General features: G+C 43.4%; 1 long non-coding RNA gene across 2 annotated transcripts; it reads left to right on the top strand.

The window, feature by feature from the left end:
* The first annotated feature begins 1,761 nt into the window (after nucleotides 1–1,761).
* LOC145445119 (uncharacterized) lies at nucleotides 1,762–19,978 on the top strand. 2 transcript variants are annotated; one of them, XR_013916888.1, is made up of 4 exons: nucleotides 15,932–16,623; nucleotides 16,843–16,997; nucleotides 17,077–17,166; nucleotides 19,100–19,978. It is a non-coding gene; the product is annotated as an uncharacterized LOC145445119 (long non-coding RNA). The 2 variants fall into 2 exon arrangements; XR_013916889.1 differs by lacking the exons at nucleotides 15,932–16,623; nucleotides 17,077–17,166 and adding an exon at nucleotides 1,762–1,859 and having other exon boundaries at nucleotides 18,663–19,978.
* The last annotated feature ends 404 nt before the right edge of the window (nucleotides 19,979–20,382 follow it).

The raw sequence follows: 20,382 nt of genomic DNA, 5'->3' as shown, positions 1-20,382 counted from the left end.
TAGCAGAAAAAGTCTGAAGAAGAGTACTTAGTACTTGATGATTGATAGAAATTTCAAAGAAAAGACTTTAACATAACCGGAGAGTTTTTGGTGAAAAACCTAAAAATTAAGTATATAAGTTGGATAAGTTTCAATGTAAAGAAACTATTCTCACAATTTGTTATTAAAATTCATAAAATTTAATCATTCTCGCGTTACAGCACAAAAAGTTTTATTTTACGATTTTATATTCAGTTGGAAAGGCTTGAAACAATAGCAGTTATTGTAGTTGGATCCAGTATAGTTATAGGTAGTGGATTTGGTGTTCTGCAACAGTATCAAAAATATAAAACTGGAATTCCAAGTGATTGACAAAGGGTCTATGGGTAATGTTGCAACGTTATTGAACAATTTGGCCCTTTTTGACCCTTTTTCCTGCGCCGTTTGGCCCTTTTTCTCAATAGATGTCTGACAACCCTGTTGGCTACTGCTGTATAAATGTTTATTGGGGTAATATCGGTAGCAAGTACAGACACCCGTTTTACACTCCGCTCAATATCAAGCAATAACAAGCAATAGCGATTACTCAGACGCCGAATACATTGTACGGTCTGACCTAAACCGTTGAGGCGTATATTTTCTTCCAAGTCCTCGTCGAAATTGTTGGCAAAGCAACGAAAGATATTGATTTTATGGGATTATTATATCATTTGATTGCCCGAGTTGATACATTTGGCGTCGTTTAAAACGTCAATAAGCATGTCCACATTCAAGTCGAAATACAAGCAATTACTACTAAATAAATACAGTCCATCCTCAAGATTAACGGACCACGACTGACCTATCGATCTCGCTTCCCATGACATGCCGCCCTATTTCTTGTCGCATTCTTTTTCTATACTATCTTCTTTACTTTCATTCAGTGTGCATGCCTCCTCTTTACATCGCCTAGGCCAAGGTGGGTGTCAGATTCCATAGACTACTCCTTGTCGCTTCGACATCTTCCTGTCTTTTCATTGTATAGCATTTTTGTGGTGTATTGAACTGATAAAATTGATAATAAACCAATGATGATGATGATGATGATGATGAATATGTACTTCAGCATTGCGGCATTATGCGGTCAATGATATAAAGCTATCACTTCACTGAAATATAGGACTGGAGTCAGCAATATGGCTTAACGTGACGTCATGAGGTTCACGTTCGCGTCCACACAGAACCTTTCAAAAAGGTTCGCGTTCACACGAACCTGAACCTTTCAGAGGTTCACACCATCTCTAGCAACATTCTTCAGTCGGCGAGCCGGGTATCGGAAAATTAGGTACTTGGCGGGCTGGATTCCTATATCGATACAATAATCGCGTATTTATCACCTTATAATAAAAAATAAATCGTCTATAATGTGAATTTTCAGTTGAAAGCAGAGGCCCAAAACAGTATTTATTGAATTTGTAGACGTAATATACTCCAAGCGGTTGAAGTCAATTAGATATGTGTTCGATCTAAGTTTTCGACAAGTTCTTTGAACTATATGGTTACATGTCGGACGTTGAAACCCTAGGTAAAGACTGCACGTGAGCATCAGTTAAATTAGGACGCAGAGTTGTCAGTTAATTTTTAGGGTCGAAAATGTTTGTTCGCAAATGTATGTAGACCCAAACAGACCAAGTTGCTTCATGGCCACCTTTCTCCGGCCACGAGCCACATTATCATGTAAGACTGGAAACTCTCCGCGGGCCGCTTAAAATCCCTTCGCGGGTCGTATGTTGCCCACCCCTGCTATGGACGATCCTGTGATAGATATTGTCGACATTCCAGAGGCACTCAGAGATGTGAATGGTCAGATATCTAGATCAGACAGCGCTGCGATATTAGAGGTAACAGTTCTATTTTTTTTCTGACTACTGCCGGTGACTATCTTCTTTACTTTTCATTCAGTGTGCATGCCTCCTCTTTACATCGCCTAGGCCTGTATCTGATATAGGGGTGCCTGATCCCATAGACTACTCCAAGTCACTTCGATACCTTACTATCTTTTCGTTGTATCGGTGTATTGAACTGATAAAATTGCCAATAAACCAATGATGATGATGATGATGATGATGATGATGATGATGATGATGATGATGATGATGATGATGATGATGATGATGATGATGATGATGATGATGATGATGATGATGATGATGAGTGACAAGTCTGTGTGGTGAAAGACATACATTAATTCCTCACCTTTCCTAATATAGTCCTGAAACAAGACGGGCCCGAGTCTCACCTAGGAATTTGAAATAGGCCTACTTTACAATTTGCTAGCTCATGAGGTGCTGTGCGGACTGTTACTAAAAATGTTACTTTTTGCAATCCAACACTGTTTCCCATCATCTACGCACATGGCAATGATGCTAATTGATCACACAATGCTACGACTTTGCAGTTGCACCAGACTAGAACCAGAACTACTCTCTTTTTAAAATTCGCAACTACAACTACTCACTTGTTAAAATTCGCAACTAACTAACACATAGCTTACTGTATCAATGGTTCTTTAAATATATTAGTACAATAAATACGTAGTTAAATGTATATTGCGGAGGATTTTTGTATTTGTGACTCAGTGAAAATTAGGGGTTCCCGAAAGCCTACAGATGTGCCTAGTGGTTGCCAGGTCATCAAAGGTGAAGAATCATGCTGAGCTATGTAATTATCCGATACAACACATGAATTTTTATTTTATCGGAACATTTCAGACATAGATTCCACTTCAAAAAGATGGGGTTTCTAGTTTGAAATGGGAGCGGTTTCCACTCCGTGAACCCATCCGCTGGCTACGCCAATGTTAGTAATGATGACTCTGTGCACGCAATAGCTGCTAAGACATCACACAGCAGAACATCGGTATCACGATTCACGCCAAACGACGACATGTGTTCTTTAGTCGTTCGGCAACTAATATTTTTTCAAATGTGCAACTGCAGCTACAACGAGAACAAGAACTACTCACTTTTGAAAATCCGCAACTAGAACTAGAACTAGAACTACTCAAAAACCGTTAGTTAGTTGATCGTCAACTTACTAAATTGGTATAGTTGGTACACAAGTCTATTTTGCACCCCATATGGTGTTTAACCAAACTTTCACCCATACACTTCCCTTCCGTTTTCTAGAGTGATTTTACGATTGTCCTTTATACATACTAATCGCAACACGCACAGACACACTCACACTTTACCACCGAAAAAAGTACTGCGTTACGCGAGTCAATATGGAACTGTAACGCCGAACGAAAAACTTATATATTTATTTATATTGTCTACAGTCGCGTGAAACGGGAAATGTTTTGAACTTAATGAATGAATTTGTCCATAATACTGGTAGCTCCTACTTGCATACATTGCTATTATTATTAATCCTCTCTCAGCGGAGCTCAGAATTAGCGGTACAGCTATTGTAGGTTATGATTTCGAAAATTTAGGGCATGCAATTGTACAACGTATAATTGTACGTGATAATTAAGCTATATGCAGATCTGGTTAAGGTAGTCAAGAAGGCTACTGATGTAGTAGTCGAAGCCGCAACGCAGAATTCTACTCAGCTACAGGTAGAAGTAGTGCTTTTCGAAGGAGTCCACACCTACTTCAATTAGAAATCGAATTTTCCGTCTTTGAGAACTACTCAAGGAAGTAAGTAGTATTTGAAAAGAAGTCATAAATACGCTCTCACGGACCGCCAACACCGGGAAATTGACATATGCGCACTATGTGTAGGGAGTTGAGATTGTGTTGCTATACATCCCATGACCATGATATATATTTCGACCTCATGCATCGTGAGATGCAAATGATAACTTCGCTATGGTTCCATTCCTTTGTTTCACCCTATAGTTCTCCTTTCAGAAAAATTTACGGTATTGCGCCCTCCCTCATATTACAAGACGATGAGCGATACGGAGATTACGAATGCAACTGAAAATATGGTGGGAGGTATAATTCCAAAGTTTTGCTGAGCACATTTCAGTGTGGGAAAACTGTCATATGGGAGATTACGGCCTGACATTGCACACATGAATCATACAACTGCGACATAAATTCTATTGACCGAGATTATCGGTCACTCCATATATTTTTCGCGTTAAGCATGACGAAAATTCTAAACTCTCCACGAAACCAGATCCTGAATATGTCCGTCTTGGTCTCTCCTTCTCTCTCTTGTTAAAGGTACATATTACTTCTACTTGACAAACTGTAAATTGTGAAGCGTAAGTTGGTTACAAAATATGACGACGTAGAAGTAGGGGTAGCGTAAAATTAGGTGTAGGCTACTTGAGCAAGTACTGCTAGTAGAGGAAAACTACTTGAGTAATTCGAAAAAGTAGAAGTACTTCGTTATTGATCGCATCTGGCTATATGTCATTGCCATAAGAATACCACAGCTTCTATCGGGTTAGCTTCGATCGGGCCCTTTCTTATTGATGAAGCATGTTATTTCGTGAACGTTTGCTCTATAATCAAATGATATAGTATCGCTAAAACCCAGGCTGTGAGACCAAACTAAAAGAAAAACTCCTTTTGGTGAGACGCACCAAATTCAAATTCACATTTATCCATGGGATACATGATCCAATATTTTTAGTAGCCACAATCATTACCTGAGTTCACAAAATAACAGCATGTTCAACAAGGTAGCCTGTACATTGTGCAAACCTGAATCTAACTCTCCAAAACTTCCTGACCGTGTGGCTTAAGATGGGTAATTATTTGCGCTTAATTTTTAAAGACACTATCTCCATCAGCTGTGCCGAAAAATCTGATCACGTAGGTAGAGAGAGAATCAAAAATTTATAGTCATGTATGCAAATATGCAAATATATGCATGTATTGTATAATAATATCATTGACAAAACTATTTCATCCATGTGTATGTGAATCGAAAGTAGGCCTAGTGATGAAATTACCCGTAAAGGAAATAGGGACATGACCAATGTTCCCTGTAATTTGTGACGGGTCTGCGCACACTGACCAACTCACTGCGCAGACCCTTGGAAAACAGTGCGTAACGACTAAAAAAAAGGTCATCACTACGGATTTTTCGTGCGCAACGTAGATTTTCTGTGCGCAGAGACCGTGAAAGCACTGCGCATTTGCGCACGTGCGCAGCTTAGAGCAGGCCTGCGCAAAGTGCGGCCCGCGGGCCAAATGCGGCCCGACGAGCGATTCTGTGCGGCCCGCGAAAGGCTGCTTGAAATTTAAAATATCAAACCTACATTTTAGTGTTGCTGCGTGGACTAAAACCATACGATGTATAAATTGGACCGAAAATTCGTTTACTGTCAAGCCTGTTCATTAACATACCGTGATTATGCAGCCTATACGTACCTCACATGCCTAATCCAGATTAAAACTAAGGTCAATGTAGCAAGTTATGCCATTAGAATTAAAGTCACAAGAAGTCACCAAACCTTCCTTGGTGTCATTGTCACATTACGCATTCCACGGTCTGTGTTTCAAATTGTTACGTGATGTGTTTCCAAATCCATAATTCATGTAACAAATGAATCAATAGCCAATTGCCCATGATTTCTATGGATATATCACCACCCATAAAATATGTCGAAAAAAAAGCTGAAAGTTGAAATTCAAAGATGGTTAATAACTGCAACCTTCGCTATTCAACAACGCCATTTCGTCAAGCTGCACACTTCTCAGAAACCAGCTACCAAGACAATAAGCTATATATTATCCTTAGAACCGTAACTACCGCACCTTAAACCCCCAATTGCGTGGCGAGCTCGACGGGCGCCCAAAATTATTTCATGAGTGAACATAAATCATAGGGTATTTTTTTGAAAATTTATGCAACTTCATTCAATGGTTTTTAGAATGAGCATTTCGGCGTGGGCCATTACCGCGCCACGACGCACCAAGATAAATGAACTTTAGGCCAACACGGGATTCCGAGAAGGCACTGCAATTGCAGCTGCTGATCAAATTAACTAAGTAAAGGGAATAAACCTCGACAGCGAGAAAACCTTGGCTGAAAATGACTGCCCTTATGTTGACCGAAAACCACAAAGTCGAATCGTCCATAGGCAATATTTGCCAGTGAAGAAATACCAATCGGGAATCGGGGTCGTCTTTTTAGTTTGGTACGCTTCGGCGATTTCAATATCTTTTCACATGGCAGACAGGGGTCACGAAATAACAACACGTAACAAAGTAATTATACCAACGGACCCTCTAGAATATTTCCAAGGCAGTAGGCCTACTTCACTCAGCTCTAGCGGTAAAACTGAGTAGGCCACTACGTGGGCTGAGAGAGGCTAAAAATATAGCAATATATTTGCAATTACTAGGGATGATGTGAACGTGAGGTTGAGGTTCACGTTCGCGTTCTGTGTGTGAACCTCGGAAAATTTGAGGTTCGCGTTCACAACAGAACCTTGGTAGGTTCTGCACTATAAACCTTTTTCATATATTGCAATTTTCACTTCTATAACATCTTTGGCTCAAATGTATTGACTTTCAACTGCGGGCCACTCGCTATGCATGGAGCTGGCAGCATAAACATTCAACACTAAACGAGCATGCCCTTGACAATCTCAAAAAATATTGTTACAAAAGTTTGCTCGAAATATCCAGCTTTCCGTTTGTGAATATTGTGTCTCTGCGCTGTGAGCTTGACCCGCAATCACATGACATCAAGAGCGAAATACACTGTATTTTGTCAGCGAATGATCCTAATTCAACCAATCAGTGAGATTGATATCGTCTTCTGATGTAAAAATCTAGCAGGCGTACGGGGTCAATCTTGACTACATATGTATACTGTATCATAAAAACCAAATCCGTTCGACTGGGGTGTTGGCTATACTGCTGTATAACTTGCTAATGGGGTAATATCGGTAGCAAGTATAGAAACCCAATTTACACTGTGCTCAATATCCGTGTGGCAATACTCAGACGCCGAATACATTGTTCGATCAGGTCGAAATTTATGGCAAAGCGACGCAAGATACTGATTTTATGGGATTATTATATCATTTCATTGCCTCAGTTGATACATTTGGCGACGTTTAAAACGTCAGTATGTGTACTTAAGTACTGAGTTATTATGTGGCCCCGAGTCGTCGCTCGGTATCGTGTACAGTAGATTAATATAGGCAATTACCTAATTGAAATATAGGGTTGAAATTAGCAATATTACGTCACGTGACGTCATGAGGTTCACGTTCGTGTTCACACAGAACCTTTCAAAAAGGTTCACGTTCACACGAACCTGAACCTTTCAGAGGTTCACACCATCCCTAGCAATTACCAATATTATTGACCGATTGAATCATGAATCATGAAAAAATTCCGCGCTTCGCGCGATTAGGGCATACAAGACATCTCGTGCATCGTGCATCTCGATGGGGGATGATATTGATAGAAAAACGCGAATATGGGTTTATGTATCATGTTTAACATTGTTTTAAAATATGACGGCAACTATATATATATTTTTTGGGTAATTAACCGTCACTTTGTCATTCCTCAATGTCAACACATCTAATGAGCACAAATTCGTGTAATACACTGCTTCCAATTTAGAAATAAAATCAACACGCTGGATATTCGAAAATTTCTGACTCGGCCCACCTACATATTTTTGCTCCTTATTTGGCCCGCGGAGAAAAATAATTGCCCACCTCTGGCTTAGAGGGAACATTGGACATGACTCACTGCACACCCGCTAGAAGAGGTTGATCACCCCATTGGGGTAAGACCAGCGTTTTATGGGATTGAATGTGAATTTGTGAATTTGTGAATGTGATATTATGATTGAGTGCTCTACAACTGAACCAAAGATAGCCGAGCTGGTCTCAAAGAATCTGCTACACACAGTCAATTGACAACATGATAACTAACATATTGTTTTTTCTGTTTTAAGAGGCTCTAAGACAGTGGTTCTCAACCTTTTTGGCTTCGCGGACCCCTTTTGACCGTCACGGACCCTCGCGGACCCCCTCAAGTTTTATTTCAATTTTAGCCCTATTATGGTGTAACCTTAATTTGTCTTGTGCAAATATTATCTGTAGGCTTGTGATAAACAGCAAAATAGTGATTTTTCTTGAAGATAACATCATACTATTTCTGTAGAAATTGGTGGACTTTTATTATTTCAAAGCTAATTTTTCTGCTGTACTTCTTGAAGTTCGTGGTCGTGTCTTGAAAATCCGCGTATTCGTTTTGATATGAACGAGGAGTGCCGAAAACCATTTCCGTAAAGATAGATGGAGGCTAATGCAATATTTACGTATAACGCTTCCGACGATACTTTTGGTGTGATCGCAACATTTATGGCACCAAAATGAAGAAACAAATATTTTATGAACATATGACGTCCAGCATCCAGTGCAGGGACGGGCAACATACGGACCGCGGGCCGGTGCACGTGGTTTCTTGTAATTAAACAAACATGTATGTCTACCTATATTTACTAAGCATATCAAAGGATGAAATACTTTTCCGACAGCCTTACAGAATGGAAATAAATATCACAACGCAGAAAGAAACGTATTGCAACGAAATGGTAAATTGCTATCCTTCCCCCCCTAGCATTTCAGTCTCAAGTAAGGGTGAGGAAAAGGATGACTAGAATCTGTAGAGAGAGATAGCATGGTTATCTATCTCCCCTCCCCACAGACGAGTCTTGGAGTGCCAAGGCGACAGTAGCACAAAAGACAGTCTCTCTCAAGGATTGACGACAGCGCGTCGTGACCTGGGCAAGGGATGAGATTCTAACAGTCCTGGCTTGTTGTATGGCTGTAATCGAGCCAGGGCCAGCGGTGGCCGTGGGGTCGTCGTTGCAGGAGGCTCGTAGACATCATTAGGCAAGTTTTCCGGCTGAGCGGCTGGTTCTGAGGCAGCAGACGGTGTGGTATGGACCTCGGGGTGGCCCGTCGCAGGTCCAGGATCCTGAAGCGGTGTCGTTGTAAATGTCGGGTGTCCGGGCACTGAGAATGGCGTGAAGCGGCGCAAGTGTTGTCGGTTTCGTATGGTTACGCGGCCAGACCCGTCAACGCGAATGACGTACTGGTGATGCTGGCGCACCTCGACGACAACGCCTGTTCTCTCCCAGCGTTTCGGATGGTTCCCAACTAGATTCTGCAGGTATACATGGTCACCGACTTTCAAAGCAGGCAGCATCTTGGTGTGTTCGCTCCATTTTTCGTATTCGCGACAGTGTCGCCGTGCCATGGCAAGTTCCCGGTGGGCTACAATTTCTCGCCATGATTCATGGGGTACGTAGCGCGCATATGGGATCGGGATAGCATCGCGAATAGGGCGTCCGAATATGATCATCGCAGGGGAGACCTTAGTCACCGGGTCAATGGAATTGCGGTACAGCAACATAGCTCGTTGGAATTTGTCAACATCCAATGAGCCGCCGCTGGATGTGTTGTCCATGAGCATCCGTTTCACCGTCTTGACTGCAAGTTCGGCTCGACAGTTCGCGTGCGGGTTGGCGACCGAAGATACTCTGTGGGTTACGCCCCACGATTTCAAGAATGCCTGGGTCTTTCCAGCAGTAAACTGTGGCCCACCATCAGAAGTCAGCTCTTCTGGAATGCCAAAAGTCACGAAGGTTTGCCGTAGCTGCGAGATGAGTCCATCGGCACCAGAGTTCGAGTGACACGCAATCGGCCAGTTAGAGTACCGATCAACAATGACAACATAGTCCTTGCCATTGTGAGAAAAGTAATCACTGCAGATCATCTGGAAAGGGTACTCTTGGGCGTGTCAGGACGGCTGGAGGCTGCATGGGGTTGGATTTTGCGATCCTGTGGCAGTGACCACACTGGTCTCTAATGCGAGAGATGTCGACTGTGATCAGTGGCCAAAAAACGGAGTCCCTCGCCCTAGCATTCATGGCAGAAGTGCCCTGATGCCCAGCATGCAACGCGGTCAGGATCTCATGACGCAGACTCGAGGGTATCACGATCCGTTGTCCCATAAGAATAACGCCCTCCACAGTGCTTAGCATCGACGAGAACCTGTGGTAAGGACGCAAGCTAGCAGGCATGATGCGGAGGTCGGTCGGAAATCCTTCACTGATATACAGGCTCAGTTGCTGAAGGTCGCTATCAGAAGAGGTAGCTTCACGTACCATGTCCCATGTGACAACCGTCGTCGAGGCCCGAAGACTGGCAGTAACGGCAGCCACGGTTGAAGCATCGTCAGCAAAGTCTGGCTCATCGTCGATCAGTCTCGGAATCTTGGACACGGCGATAGGACGGCGCGGTGTGAGATCAGTTTCGGGTGCCTCTCCGGGCAGCTCAAGCCTGACGGGAGGGCCATGCGGGTTCCTGGATGCAGCGTCTGCAACGTGATTGCTCTTGCCGGGCACATGGACAATCTGAAAGCGGTATCCAAGGGTCTTTTCCTTGAGGTTGAGGAGCCGTCTGTTGGTGATGTCCGACAAGGACCTGTCATTGAAGACCCGCACAAGAGGCTTATGATCAGTGGCGACGATCAGCTGGGTGCACCCAAGGACGTAATATCTCGTTTGGTGGAGCGCATATGCCACAGCCAGTGCTTCGCCCTCAATGGGGGCGTATCTGCTCTCCGCTGGGTGAGTAAAACGGCTTCCGACCAGGCATAGTTTCCATCCATCCGGACAACAGGACGGCGTCACAGGAGCGCACTTGCAGTACTTCTGTGTCATGAAAAAGCCAATCCCGGTTTCAGACCAATCAGTCGCGAGGCATGTTGGTCGGCTAGGGTCAAAGAGTCTCACCCCATTCTCAATTTCAGAAATGATCGCTTCTTTTGACAGCTGGAAGGCGCGTTCCAATTCTTCAGACCAAGCAAATTTCCGGGCCGGTTTCAGCAGGTCTCTGAATGGCGTCATCTGCTGTGCCATGGCAAAGGTGTACGCTGCTTGATTCACCAGTCCGAACCATGCTCGCACCCCGGTAATGTCAGCAGGTGTAGGGAAGTCCCTTATTGCGTTGAGGAACTTGGTGCATGGGCGGATGTTGGTCATGGAGATCGTCAATCCAGCAAAGTCCACTTCTTCTTGCGCAAATTGAAATTTCTTTGGATTCAGAGTGATGCCATTGCGGGCACATAAATCAAGCCATCGGCACGTCTGAAGAAAAGCAGTTTCAATGTCCTCCGCCCACATGCAAGTGTCATCGACACACTTCACTTTGTCTGGGAAGTCGGAGATGATTGCGTCGAAACGTTGATTATATGCGTCACCACTCGCCAGGAAGCCTTGCGGTGCAACCTTGTATCGATAGCGTCCCCATGGTGTGATGAAGGTCGTGATGTGTCGGTCCTCCTTTCTGATTGGCACGGAGTGGTAGCCATTCCAGGCATCGGTTACGGTTTTCAGCATGCCCTGGGGTACTCGATCCGCTAAGTGGAACGGCGCCGGGACATGGTGTGTTTGTCGTACAGAGTGCTTGTTCTGAGGTTGCAGGTCGACCGTGCGCCTCGGGGAACCATCTGCCTTGCCGGTGACAACCATCCGTGAGCACCATGTGGTGGGGGTATTAGTACCGACCCTTTCGAGCACTCCTAAGCGTACGTCCCTCTCTAGGTCAGAGTGCACCTGTTCTTGCCAGTGAATGGGGACCAGAGCAGGTTTGTGCGTCGCGACGGGCGTGGCATCCGGGTCAACGTGCAGATGCAGCTCTTCCCCTGTCATCAGTGGCAGAGGTTGGTGTTCGCATACATTGAACGTAGTCGAGCCGTAGTAATCCAGTAGCCAGCCCTTCAATCGGTCGACATGTTCCCTAGTTGGCTTTAAACCAGGAGGTAGGGTGTCGGGAAGGGGCGGTGGCTGAGGTTCACGGCGAGGGCAGGAGCAGGCAGGATCATTTTGTTCGATCGCTGCCGTCGTATGAACATCCTGCGAGCCACGATTGTACGGGAAATCCTCCGGTATGATGCCGAGCGTGGCTAGGGCTTCCCTGCAGAGGTAGGATCTGTCAAGCGTCGACGACACATAGCACATGATGCGGGCTGTCCTCGCAGTCCCACCGGGTCCCGCGAAACGGATATCCACAGCGATTCCACCAACTATGCCCAAGTCTGCATGAGATGGGCCCTCCATGATTAGCTTAACAGGGAGCAGATCACGGCGGTCGATACCCAGTCGCACAGCGATGAACAAGGGAATGATGGAGCTCTGGCAACCCGTGTCAGCTACCATGTAAGTCCGGATGGAGGAAAGCCGAGCGGAGGTGCGAATGGGGTGACCCAACAGAGAATGTGCATCGGGAAGCAAGTTCATCAAGACCAGTACGACAGGGTGAGGTTTGGATGGCCGTACTTTCCAGCCATCATCGAACACGTGATGATCGAGTCTATTCACCATAGCTGAAAGTGATGCTATCTGTTTTGCCTCAAGAGATTCCGAGGGGCAGCACAGGGGGTCATTCGAGAGCTGAGAGTCGATGCAGCTAGCGGTTCTTTCAGCAGGGCTGGAGGAAGATTCACTCCGGGCCTCCAACTGCTTGGACTTATGCTTCGCGCAAAGCCGGTACGATTTATCCTTGTGGCCCCATTTCCCACAGTCTAGGCATTGCCTGCAGCAATTTGTGTAATGGCCTTTGGACGAGCATTTCGTGCACAGTGAATGCCAGGCTTCACAGTTGCTTTTCCGTGCGTCACGGTCGTTGCGGGGGGCATGGGCCCGTCCGCCGCAGGCCCAGCACATCCTGGAAGGTTGAACGGCAGCTGCAGACTGTGGTGTCGCAGGGAAATTACCGACCTCGGAGTGCGTCAGGCGTCCCTGTTCCTTTCTGGCGATGAAGGAGACAGTGTCTTCCAGGGAGCGGTCTGTGGCAGCATCACCGAGGATATCAGAGAGGATATCGGGATCGGCGATGCCCCGAATAAGGTTGTCCTTTATGATCTCAGAACTGTAATCGAAGACGTGGTTGCAGCCCTCCTCCCGACAGGTCGATGTGTACTGACACAAGGCAGCTTGACCCCGCAGGCTAGCAAGAAAGGTGCGGATGCTAGAGCCGGGGGTCTGAACCATCTTGCTGAGCCTGAGTCGGTGCACTAGTATACTTTCATCTTTCACAGCCAAGCGCTTGACCGCAGCGAGCAGATCTTCAACTGCCATGGCATCAATGTCGCGTCGGATATCCTTCAGTATATCGGCACGTAGCTCGGAGTCACAACAGTGGAAGAGAGCAGTAGAGGCCATGTTGTCGGAGATGCGACAGCCAGTTTTGTACATACGCCACTCTCTCGTGAAGGCTGACCATCTCTCGGGATCGCATCCCGATGCGATAGTCGGCTTTTCCAATTTGAGCGGGGGCCCAGACTCAGTTGTAGCAGCGCCATGAACAGTCCTGTCGTGGATTTCGAGGGCTTTGATGAGGGCAGGAGCTAACGCCTCAGCCAAATCCTGTGACTTCCATGGGCAGTCCTCAATGGGGCAGTCCAGTTGAGGCATTTTCTTGATACAGCTGTATTAGAGCGCTAGTCATAAACAAACATGTATGTCTACCTATATTTACTAAGCATATCAAAGGATGACTAGAATCTGTAGAGAGAGATAGCATGGTTATCTAGTAATCATGATATTCTCTCTTTCTGGTCTGGCCGTCGTGCTGGTCGGTCGTGTGACCGTCGGCTTGGCCGTGTTATGTTGTGGTGGCGATACGTTGCAGTTTGCTTGTGAAGCTCCGTAATAAAGCATTACCAATCAGAAGACCGGGCCGTTACAATATCATTGTTCGATTTATGACGAGTGTCAGCCGAGAATATTCGGGTTCATTTCAATATGAATATACTATTCGATTTTATATCAAAGTTCTGTACCTCCAAGAAGCTTTTCCCTGCATTGGGACAAATTATGGAAATACTTCGTTTTTTTTTTTTTTATTTCAAACGACTGTTCACTAACTTGATGAGACTGACAACTTCAAATCGAGAAGGTTTCGTAGACATTACGAAGTCACCCTGATTGACGTTACTATCTCCATATTTTTATTTTTTCCACAAACCTCAACAAAACGTCTCTAAAGAGCAATATGTTTGTATCAGCAGGTTATTCGAAAATTGGCAATGAAAATGAGTTTCCACACTACCATCGTCCATGTCAGACGATTATTATTATGATATGAGTCATGAGGTTTTAGCAGTTGAGGTGCGAAACTCCCTCAAGCTTTCTCAAATGAAAAAAATACAATAAGAATTAGGTTATCAACCATTTTAAAAATTTAGAGGTCTCGCGGACCCCCTGAAATTGCTTCGCGGACCCCCGGTTAAAAACCGCTGCTCTAATACGTGCACTGATAAGACTTTCGCTCCAGTAAAATCGCTATAACTGATGCTGCGATTGGCACCAAGCGCATTTTCATTATGGACTGCTGTCACCGTGACCAATAACTTCTTAACACGCAGACGGGGGTCGTGGAAACGAAGGCAAAAGGCTCTTTTCAATGCTCTACTATTTTCAAAAATCACGATTAAAATAATAGAAATAAGAAATTATCAATTTGGATTCATGCTAATTTCGACAAACAGGTTAACAGTTGTGACAGAAAACAGGAAAGTAGTGTTTGAAAGTAGCATCGTGACGCAACGTGAGGTCAGCGATTCGGGTTCACGTTGGTTGTTCTTGTTGTTTGTGGTATTCATGGTGTTTGTCGACTACAATGGTCATTGGTCATTTACACCAGGCCGATATTCCTTATTTTTGATTCCGAAACTGTCGACTTGTAGCACGACCCATCACTTCTAGGCTTTTGTTAAACACCGCTTACACGGATAAGATGGCTAGGAGGAGCCTAGATAAACCCCAAACACTTAGATAGGAATTCTGGAGTCGACCTCGATCGGACTCGAATCCACAGCCCATTGGTGTTGTAGCTGTGGAGTATATAAAACTACGCTATCTCGTCACCTGGTTCACGTTGGTGTTTGTAGCGAAAATTTTGGTACGGGGTTGCACCATCCCATATAAATCACCCACTAATGTGGCTGTAGGGTTGTATCTGGAAGTCAAAATTTCAATAAATTTAACTATTCGCCAATAAATTGATTATGATTATGATTATGACATATTATCGATATCCATGATATACTTGCGAATCGGTCATTGAATCGACGCTAGACGGCGGTGTTGATATGATCCTATCGAGATTTTCGAACTATTTACTCTCGCAGGTGCATCGTTTAGTTTTGACGATAAGTAGCCTATTCGTCAGACTCTTAGTTTCGTGGGGTTTGTCCTCTCGAATTGGGTGAGAAGGCCTCGCAAAATACCCATTGCGTCACTTTCCAGGAACTATCATACAGAGGCAGTTGCTTTTTTGTCGTCTAAATTCAGAAATAACAAATACATAATTATGATGCATAGCCTACAATTACCCATCTCCGATCTATGTTTCTACATAAAATTCCCTGCCATGAATACACGGCATACACGATATCGACCATAAATTATATAATATACAAATACATACAATAAAAACAGTAGACCAGTCTAAAGTCCTTCTTTACTTTTCATTCAGTGCGCATGCCTCCACTTTACATCGCCTAGGCTAAGTTGGGTGTCTGATTCCATAGACTACTCCAAGTCGATTCGACACCTTCCTGTCTTTTCATTGTATCGCATTTTGTGGTGTATTGAACTGATAAAATTGCTAATAAACCAATGATGATGATGATAAAGTACATCAATATTTGAAGTGAATGACATGACGTAATGTTACGTTTAAGTCCTTGTGGGTATTACACACTTCGGTATTGCCATCATCTTTACATTTCAAAATCATTTATATTCCATCACGGCAGTGAAGTCTGCGAATACCAATTGACAGTGCTATTGGTGGAAATCATGTCCTCTAGATATTACCATCTAGTTATAGAAAGTTTCTAAAATATACGCAGTCTACGCCTCACATTCAGCTTGAACTCCTTGCCGCATACTAGATTGATTTACGCTAGTATTTATCTGAGAAATCATGCGTAAATGACATAAATGAAGATTTAGTCTTGCTTGGAATGTGCGGATTTAAATTAAAGATTATACCCAGAAACGCGTCACAACTCTCACGATTTAAATCGCATACCATTCAATATAAAGTCATATATCTAAATCCAACGCACAGTGAATTTGCCGAATTGACGCATTTTATGTAGCGTATCCTTATTCCTTACATGTAAAAGGCAGCCTTACTCACTAGATGGCAACTACTGCATAGCCATGTCGCAATGTTACCTTATTTAGACGAATACCGTAAACCGGTGATTTATTTGACATTTACGATAGCCCAGTACTTCGATCTTTATGTATCGGGAATATGCTCACTATTGGGTATAATTTTGTTCGTACCGAAATGATGTTATATGGCACGAGGCGCTTGCGATATTTACACAGCAAATATGCGAGTCAAACGACGTTTGTTTTTCCGAATATATAGGTTACAGCGCAAATATTTTTCCATTGGAGTGTAATTTTTACTGCACATCCTCAAGTATTGAACCTGACAAAGTGTCGCGTCCGTGAAAGCAGGATCGTTAACCCTATGTCCGGATTGCCAATGGTTAAGCCCTACAGCATATTGGCATCAAATTGTCGCCGATTAAGTGATTGAATGGAAACACATCGTCAAGGATATATATACAGGTATATAATTGAAATTGCGATCCTGCAGTATTGGCAGTTATCATAAAGCACACTCGCTACACTATTAGCAAACTATTCATATCACATTTTGCCGAAGGCACTGTTAAATCTGCATATTTCACGTATGCTACGTCATTATCTTTCGACAAACAAACACTTGATATTATGTCCTCGTCGCAATTAAGGGTCTGGAATTTTCTCATCTCCTGTCATTTACAGGCATTGGATTTTTTGCGATTATTGGCGTGAATTTCCGAGTGTTTTGTGTACTTGCGACACTGAGTGAAAGCGCCAAGTCAATACAGCCTATGGTGAGACAGCTACGACGAACGAAGGACGCGCAAGCGCATTCGGTCGATATCGATAAGTGCAAAGTAAGACGAAACAGATAGATGATTTCACCAAGCGCATATATCCGAACAAGTACTTATGTTTGTGTATCTTCATCATGAGGAGATATATGATAATCTGCTTGGTTCGAATATTGAATGCTTGCAATCAGAACAACGAACGAGCGGATACGAATCGCCGCGGTACTACGACGTAATTATATTAACTAACGGAACAAAAACCTCTTAATTCGCACATCGCAAGGATACCACCTCGCATATTCACATTCCTTGTTCATCGAAGCAAGCAGTATCATTCATATTGTTATGCACTTCAGTTTATTAGGAATTTTGTAGGTTCAAGACGCCACAAGAATGTGATGCAATAAGAAGATAGGAAGGAGTCGAAACGACTTGAAATAGTCTTTCAATCAAAACTCACCTTGGCCTACAGATGTTTAGAAAATAATATGTAAATATGAGAGGCATGCGCATTGAATGAAAGTAATAGAAGATAGCGTTGTACTCCGGAGAACGAATATTTTATGGTCGATATAATGCAACACCAGTTGTTCGCTTGTCTTGATCTTGATGTACTGTACGTACGTGTAAGATTCATCCATGTCGATCATATGGTTTGCAACCTGATAAGACGTTTATTGAATCATTGACAGAGAGTTTTGTACAAGTGACGCAAACGCTATGGGGGTAATAAAACGTGTTGCAATAATTGAGACTCAATTCACTGGGGATGCAGCGGTTGAAACGACGAGGGTAACGAACCTGGATATCTAGATATCCCTAGTGACGTAACTTCGCGCAAGCCGGCTATTCCCCCGTTTCGATGCAGAAAGTCACGTCAAAAATTCCGACGTAAAGCAACCCAGTCGAATCGTTACGGTCGATCTGAACTGTAAATATCACCCGATACCTTCCTTCTCTAGAATTTTGGATTTCGTATTCCTTGTGTGAGGCATTGTTTACTTCATGGTTTCTGATTCGTTATCTCTGCTTCTATGGTGTCCCTCAGACATATGACGCGGGTTTTATAGATCAAGCTACGAACTATGATCAGATAAACGAAACGCACTTGTACAAACCGTGATACTTACCAACCCACGTCAGTAATCACCATGAACGCATCAACTCAGTGACTCAAAACTGCTCGCGACTAGTAAATATCAAGAAAACTCCGTAATGCCAACGTACGCTTGCAATATGATGCGATCGTTTACAAGGGGGAGAGAGTAGAATATACTGATGCATTATTATGACCACGGACGATATTCAGTACTGTAAATCTTTACTGACGAGCTGTGTAGTTAAGAGGTTCGGATGGTATTATACTTTCCGGTTTTGGAGTCGAGAGGTGTAGTGTCCACATCCTTTTGACCTATAGAGTCGCAGTTGTAATTTATAACCGCGAGAATTGTGAATCAAATTCAAGTGACGAATTCTCGCCGAAATTCACCTCCGTAGAATCACGTCGAGGATAGAGTCGCATGAAAATGTTGCGATTCCACCACTAGCAAACATAAGCAATTAGGTATGCAATGTAGGCCTGCTAACAATTGCACTAATATTGAGTTTTAAACGAGACGGAATACATCCGTAAGTTAACAGCAATTTTACAGTTACATGGAATTATGATCGCAAGATATTTACGCTTCTCATTGCATATTGGTTTTCGCGGTATCCCTTGTTTTCCAGATGGTCGACAAGAGGCGATGACGGGTTATCCTTCCTTGACTTCATAGCTTACGCACCTTTGTTTCTAGATATTCACCAACGCACTGTAGCCAATCCACTCACTGCCTAGTTACTACACTGACCGCACATTTCACAATTGCAGTAATGTACGAACCGCGCAATCGCTCGTACGCTGCTCGATTCAATGCACCGCAATTCAACCACATACTATATTCTACTACATTTTATGATAATAATAATAATTGCATGTATTTTAACCAGTTTTACTGTGAACAAAGATATATTTACTAGCGGAGGAAAGCCATGTTTATAATATTTGTCTTACAGTTCATCACCAGCCGATTTATTTCGTATAGTCTGCTTGATTGTTCTGATATAATTCTGGATAAATGCTCCCGGCTCAAGCTCACTTATGAACTAATAAATTGACAATTCAGGTTGTCACCCTTCATGCAGAGTCGCTGGTGATTCATCCTTGCAGTGCGTTGTGTTCCATCCTCTCCGTCTCCGCTAATTGCAAAAATTGCATTTCACACTCTTCGTGATCAGATGATGCGCTTTTGGTGTTGAAAAAAGAAACATTTTCATATCATGATCTTCGACGGATATTCGTATTTCGCAGTGTTGGATAGGGATCAGGTTATTTCGTGTAAACTGAATGCAATATATACAAGGATATTACTTCTGACAGTTGGAGAACCACACATATCACCGGAAGTACATCATCAATGCGCTAGTGCGCATCCACAATTATTTACGTCATGCACTATCCCGGCGCAGGTTTAACAGCGGGGAATTAAATGGGAAACGATTGACCTGGCACGAATTCGTTTCCCGAGCTTCTTAGTATGAATTGCACTTTATCTAACCTTACGCGATTAACAGGATATTTATTCTGTTTTATTAGGCTTTCAATTACTTCCGTGTCATGGAATTTTAGCTGTGATTTATCGACTAACAGTAGGATTAACCTTAGATACTGCTAATGCTGCATAAAAGCAGGAGCGTTGTTTTGGCATTCATGGTGTTTCGACACCAATTATCATCACCAATTGTCATTTTACACCAGCCCGATATTCTTTTATATTATTCATGAACTGACCGAGTTGGCGACTTATAGTATGACCTATTTTTTTTTGTTCCAGGCTTTTTATAAGACACCGCTTTTGCGGATCGGATTGCGATGGATCCTATGCACCAGGAGTGGCCAGAGCTGTTCCATGTCGGAGCCGCATATCGCAAAACATGAGCCGCAACATAAACAAAAAAACCCAAAATACGTGTTTACTCACTCATAATAAAGTGTAGGCTATCAAATGATAAATTGTCGTTGTGAGATGATAGTGCTAGTCTCAATCTAGGAGCAAGTGTCCATGTGAATGAAATTTGGCTGATATGAAGTCAATTTTTGTGCAGTCAGAGTCGCATGTTGCTCGCGAGCCGCAGTTTGACGACCCCTGCAATAAATTACCCTCCAACACTTCGGTAGTGATTTTGAAATCGATATACCATCCGTGCACAATTTAGAAGGTCACGATGCGTAGCGTTTGCGACGTTTATCAATTGAGCTCTGTGGAACGGGCTACACACAATCCAACAACCCTAATGCGATTATGTAGTATACTTATGACATAGATTGTTGTAATGTATATATTTGTAGGAGGTATTATTTGGGAAGCAGCAATATGTACGACTCAAGAACTATCTAGGTCGGTTATCT

Source organism: Botryllus schlosseri, chromosome 8 (genome assembly GCF_051294905.1).
Source record: "Botryllus schlosseri isolate E-star chromosome 8, Bs_hap1, whole genome shotgun sequence".
In the NCBI taxonomy this organism is placed as follows: domain Eukaryota; kingdom Metazoa; phylum Chordata; class Ascidiacea; order Stolidobranchia; family Styelidae; genus Botryllus; species Botryllus schlosseri.
The sequence above is the reverse complement of the archived record's forward strand: the minus strand, read 5'-3'. Positions and strand labels throughout refer to the sequence as shown.